This window comes from Chiloscyllium punctatum, chromosome 36 (assembly GCF_047496795.1).
Source record: "Chiloscyllium punctatum isolate Juve2018m chromosome 36, sChiPun1.3, whole genome shotgun sequence".
Classification (NCBI taxonomy): Eukaryota; Metazoa; Chordata; class Chondrichthyes; order Orectolobiformes; family Hemiscylliidae; genus Chiloscyllium; species Chiloscyllium punctatum.
Genome location: NC_092774.1, coordinates 65,094,333 through 65,100,319, shown reverse-complemented (window position 1 = coordinate 65,100,319; position 5,987 = coordinate 65,094,333). Strand labels below are relative to the sequence as shown.

At 46.5% G+C, this 5,987-nt stretch overlaps 1 non-coding gene across 1 annotated transcript; it reads right to left on the bottom strand.

Moving 5' to 3' along the window:
- Positions 1 to 5,391: 5,391 nt before the first annotated feature.
- trnae-cuc (transfer RNA glutamic acid (anticodon CUC)) lies at positions 5,392 to 5,463 on the bottom strand. Its single transcript has one exon. It is a non-coding gene; the product is annotated as a tRNA-Glu (tRNA).
- Positions 5,464 to 5,987: the final 524 nt, after the last annotated feature.

Sequence of the window (5,987 nt, the reverse complement as noted above, 5' to 3'; positions counted from 1 at the left end):
GGTTGAAGTGATGGAGTGAAAGTTGCTCTTGAAGAGCCGCCACTCATAGAATTAAGCCAGACAGATCGATTGTAGCCAGAGACTCTGCCATTTTGACTTCTCATCAATCTACATTCTTTCCATCTAAGTTTTATTCACATCAAACTGCCACGCAATGCTGTTAACGCCTCAGTAAACTATAATAACGTGAAGATCGCTGGGATGATTTTCTACATCCGACTGCAATATAAACACAGATCATTGTTTCCAGTTTTGGTGGAACAAAAGACATCGTATTGGTGGATAATTACAGTTAGTGCAAACACAGCTAGCCGTCGATAAATATTAATCCTGTTCACTTCAATGGCCAAATTTCAATTCAGAAACCAAGTGCACTCGGCTGCTTGTAACATAGACAACATGACAAAATGGCTCATAGGAGGAGAAATGGGACATTGAGGAGGAGTGAAATGTTTGCTTTTGGTCACTTCTACAATTGTTAGGAAAACAGGTTGAAAGGATTCTTAAAAGGTGTCTGAAGGAGTGGTGAGGGAAAGCACTTCAGACAGCGCAAAGGGGAAGACCACTTTCTAGTGGAAGAAAAAGACATTCCTTATTTCTGAAAGAACTGGGAAACAGAAGAGGGAATGAAATCTGACTTGGGAGCTATTTCCTATTTGTTGAGGATGTTGCTTCATCACAGTCTTGGTTTAGAGAATACGTTCTTTATCAGGAAGAAAGGGTGGCCCAAGGGGGCTGAGAGATAAATGGGAACGAAGTGGGGCTGGAGGGAAGGCAGCTGGGAGTGCAATAGGTAGATGGAGGCAGGAATTGATGGTGATAGGTCAGAGATGAGGGTGGAGCAAATAGGTGAGAAGCAAGGTGGACAGGTATGACAGGTCAAGAGGTTGGTGTCGAATTGGAAGGTTGGATTTGGGGCAAGGTGGGGGAGAGGAAATGAGGAAACTGATGAAACCTGCATTGATCCCATGTGGTTGGAGAGTCCCAAGGCAGAAGATGATGTGTTTTTTCGACAAGCATCGGGTAGCAAGAGTTTGGCAGTGGAGGAGGCCCAGGACTTGCATGTCCTTGGTGGAATGGGAGGCGGAGGTAAAGTGTTCAGCCACAGGGCCGTCGGGCGTTTAGTTTCAGTGTCCCAGAGCTGTTCCCTGAAACGTTCCGCTAGTTGGCGTCCAGTTTCCCCAATGTGGATGAGACCATATTGCGAGCAATGGACATAATCTTATAAATAGATTGCATAAATCTTAGCCTGCCAGAAAAGAAAATTTTAATTAAATTGGATGACTGCGTGAAACGGTTTGTTGGTCAGATTTGAATCATCACTCCCGAATGAGACAAAGCCATGAATATCAGTGAACTGCTCTTATTGTTGTAAACCACAAGTTGTTGATGTATTTTCACAACTTACTGGTATTCACACCTGCACATTTAATGTCAAACTCTGACATCAAAAATGAAATTACAGCATTAATTTTGACTGAAATTAATCGAACAAACAAATTAATAGCACATAGTGAATACCAAGTCTGATTAATATGAAATTAAATTTGACCAAAAAAATATAAAATCAATATCGGAGTTAAGAAATGGGTGTCGGGCATTCGGCAAGAAATGCAGCATCATAGAAGGTGCTCCTCCAGGGAATGCATTTTACCAACTACCATTGCTAAATATAAACACTCTCATATGATCATTTGGTTTTAAAGTAAACCATAGCCCCATACAGTAGGTACCATTTAAATGAGTTAAAAATACAAGCCTTGAACAAATCCAGCTCCCAGACTTACCCCCCGTTTCTTGGAGCTTGGACCTTCCTCCAGCTCCGGGTGGTCGTTGAATTCCTGGGCTCCAGCTGCCACAGCCACTCCTCCACTGAAGAAGCTTTGGGAAGCAGATGCAAAGGCAAGTTACAGAACAGAGGGCCTTTGTATATGAAAGCAGCTTACAGAGACATTGACCAAGAGGATCACATGGTTTTGACCCATCGACCTCTGGGTTATTTGCCCAGCACACTCACGCAGCATTACTCTGCTTTTGGGCTCCCAGCAGCTGGATTGTGGATCAGTTTAATGTAGGTCTTATATCTCTTATAACATCGGTACACAAGGCAGTGAAGAAAGCCTTCAGCACACTGGCCTTCATCAGTTAGGGAATTGAGTATCGATGTTGGCAAGTTATGTTGTAGTTTTGCAGGACGTTGATGAGGCAAGCCAGGCAGCACCAGAATGTGGAGTGGTCAGCGTTTTGGGTATTAACCCTTCTTCAGGACTGAAACGTTTGCTTCTCCATGAGAAATGATTTATGGTAATGTTGCTGTGGGTTGTCGGGCTTGCACTCCAGGGAGACTCTGAAGACGCTGGAGCTGTTTTCACTGCAGCATCAGAGGCAGAGGAGTGACATAATAGAGGTTACAAAATCATTAGGGGCATGGACAAGTTAATAGACAAGGTCTTTTCCCTGGGATGGGGGAGTCCAGAACTCGAGGGCATAGGTTTAGGGTGAGAGGCGAAATATATTAAAGGGACAACTTCTTCATGCAGAGGGTGGTACTTATATGAAATGAGCTGCCAGAGTATATGGGTCAGGTGCTGTCAAATGGGACTACATTAATTTCGGATATCAGGTCAGCATGGACAATTTGTACCGAAGGGTCTGTTTCCATGCTGTACGTGTCTCTGACTACTGGTCCTGATGTAAGTTTAAAATAGAGTCCAAGTAACTTGGAATAGTTCATTCTTATTGACCTCACCTCCTGAAAAGTTTCAAATGAATCCCTCTGAGAGATTCTGTTTAAATACGCTGAGTTGGACAAAGTATCCCATCAAGTTTAACACAAACCCAGAGTTGAAGAAGTCAGAAGTCAGAACACCAAGGGGACCAAAACTGATCACAATATTCCAGGTGCAGCCTCATCAACTGTATTCTGAATTGCTGTGTTCTCCCAAACTTCTGCTTGCAGCTTCGGGTTGCAATATGTAGTGGCTTAGTGGTTACCACTGCAACCTCACAGCGCCAGGAACCCAGGTTTGATTCCAGCCTTGGATGGCTGTCTGTGAGGAGTTTGCACATTCTTCCAGTGTCTGCGTGGGTTTTCTCTGGGTGATCCTGTTTTCTGCCATAAACCAAAGATGTGCAGGTCATGTGGATTGGCCATGCTTAATTGCCCATAGCATTAGATGCATTAGTCAGAGGGAAATGGGTCTGGATGGGTTACTCTTCGGAGGGTTGGTGTGGACTTGTTGGGACGAATGGCCTGTTTCCACACTGTAGCAAATCGCATCAGCACGACTTTTGTCTCTAACGAATGGCAGAGTAGACTCGATGGGCCCAATGGCCTACCTTCTGCTCCAATGGTCTTGCAGTCTTAGGATTCTCGGGATCATTTCAGTGGCAATGTGCAGTCCCTGACTCAATGAGCAGCAGCGCCCCCGCTGGTGCTTCCGCAAGTTGCAAGAAAACATGAACCTCTTCCCACACTCGGGCCAGCTGAAGAACCTCCCCCTGCTGAAGGACACACTATTGTTTCAGCAGGGCGGAGGAATTGCTAAAGGCCTTCCCGCACTCAGGGCAGCAGAATGGCCTCCCCCCGCCCCCGTGTGGACCAGCTGGTGTTTCCGCAGTGTGGAGGAGCGGGTAAACCCCTTCCCACCCTCGGGGCAGGAGAAAGGCTTCTCCCTGGTGTGAATGGACTCGTGCCTCAGCAGGGCTGAGGAATTGCTGAAGGCCTTCCTGCACATAGGGCAACTGAACGACCTCTCCCCCATGTGGACCACACCAATGGGCCAGCAGGTCAGAGGAAAGAGCAAAGCCCTTCCTGCACTCGGGGCAGAAGAACGGCCTCTCCTCAGTGTGGACCCCACTGGTGTCACAGCAGGTGGGAAGAACTGCTGAAGGCCATCTCGCAGTTGGGGCCAGAGAACAGCCTTCCCCGGTGTGGACCAACTGGTGCGTCAGCAGGGCAGAGGAATCACTGAAGTCCTTCCCACACTCAGGGCAGCAGAAGGGCGTCTTCCCCTCTGTGGGCCCATTGGTGCTTCAGAACCCTTTCAAATTTCACAATATCTTTCTGATAGGAGGGAGAACAGAATTAAACACACTATTCCAAAAGTGGTCTAACCAATGTCCTGTACAGCCACAACATAACTTCCCAACTCCAATACTCACTCAGAGGATTGGGAAAGCTTTCAAAACCCACAAAAAACAAACAGGAAAGAATGGAGGGACAAACCCCATTTTTGAGAGTCAGCTTGGAAGCATCAATGAGAAATCGGCGGACTGGGTTTATTGGGTACCCGTTCTCCTCAAAATACACTATATGCCTATTTCTCTTCTGTTCTTCGTAGTTTCTCTGTGCTGCAGTATGTAGTGGCTTGTTGAAATAATGTCCTGATGCAGCCTCGTTTGTGGGTGTTGGGATGATTGCTTCTGTAGTTAAGTATTTGGTTTGTGTGTGTTGTTTTTCTGTAGATGCTAGTTTGAAGTACCCCATTGACTGTTCGCTCTACTGTGACATCTAAGAATGGCACTTTGTTGTTGTTCTCCTCCTCTTAAAACCAGAATCCCCCCTCAGGCCATCGTCTCACCACTTGGTACAGCAATATACAGACTAGTCAAAGACCTCCAATGAAGACTAAAACTCCAAGTCAAAGATTCACGCCACTCCATTTCCTCCATCCAAGAATTCCTGCATACCAAAGACACTAAGATAGAAGAGGATGGAATAATGTTATCCTTTGACATAACAGCTCTTTTCACATCCATTAACATCAACGTGGCCAAAGAAAACTGAAGACACTACTCGAAGAACCAAAGACACAAACACAGCACCAACGTCATCAGCAAAGATAGCACTGTTAAGCTCGTGGAACTGTACCTTACCACCCACTTCATATTCAGTAACAAGCCTTACAAACAAATCAACGAAATACCCATGATACCACCAGTATCAGGATTCCTTGCAGAAGCAATAATGCAGAGACTCGCACAAACAGCCCTTCCAACGACCCAAGCCAAACTTTGTGTCCGCCACAGTGATGACACTTTTGTCATCACAAAATGAAACAAATTAGAGGAAACCTACAACACCATCAACAATCTCTTCACTGGCATAAAATTCACAAAAGAGTAGAACAACAACAAAGTGCCATTTCTAGATGTCACAGCAGAGCCAACATCAATGGTAAATTCAAAACAGCGTCGACTGGAAAACAACGCACGCGAAACAAGATTTTTCCTCAAGAAGCAATGATCACGACACACACAAAGCAATCTGAATCAGGACACAGATTCAATGAGCCACGACACACCGCAGCACCCAGGGACGACGAAGATAAATAAACAATTGCACAGCATATTTTAGAAGGATGGGCAGACTTTACCCTTGAAAACTGCTTCCCTGGCCGGGAATCGAACCCGGGCCACGGCGGTGAGAGCACCGGATCCTAACCACTAGACCACCAGGGAGACGTAGATGCCTCCTGTCAGCTCTATTGAAAATGTCTTCCCTGCCCGGAAATCGAATCCGGGCCACGGTCGTGAGAAGGTGTTCACCTGTGTATCCAACAATGTCATTTCTTTTATCCATTGCTCCCGATGGGATCTCCTCTACATTGGGGAGACTGGAGACCCCTCGCAGAGTCAAGTCACAGCGCTTGAGGGAACATCTCCAGGACACCTGCACCAATCAACCCCGTCACTTTATGGCCTAACATTTCAAACCCCCTCCCTCTCTGCCGAGGACATGCAGGTCCTGGGCCTCCTCCATCGCAGCTCTCTCCCCACCCGATGCCTGGAGGAAGAATGTCTCATCTTCCGCCTCGGATAAATTCACCCCCAGGACATCCATGTGGACTACACCAGTTTCCTCATTTCCCCCACCTAACCTCAGTTCCAAACGTCCAGCTTAGCGCTGTCCTCATGACCTGTCCTACCTGCCAATCTATCTGTTCCCCTCTGTGGGCCCATTGGTGCTTCAGAACCCTTTCAAA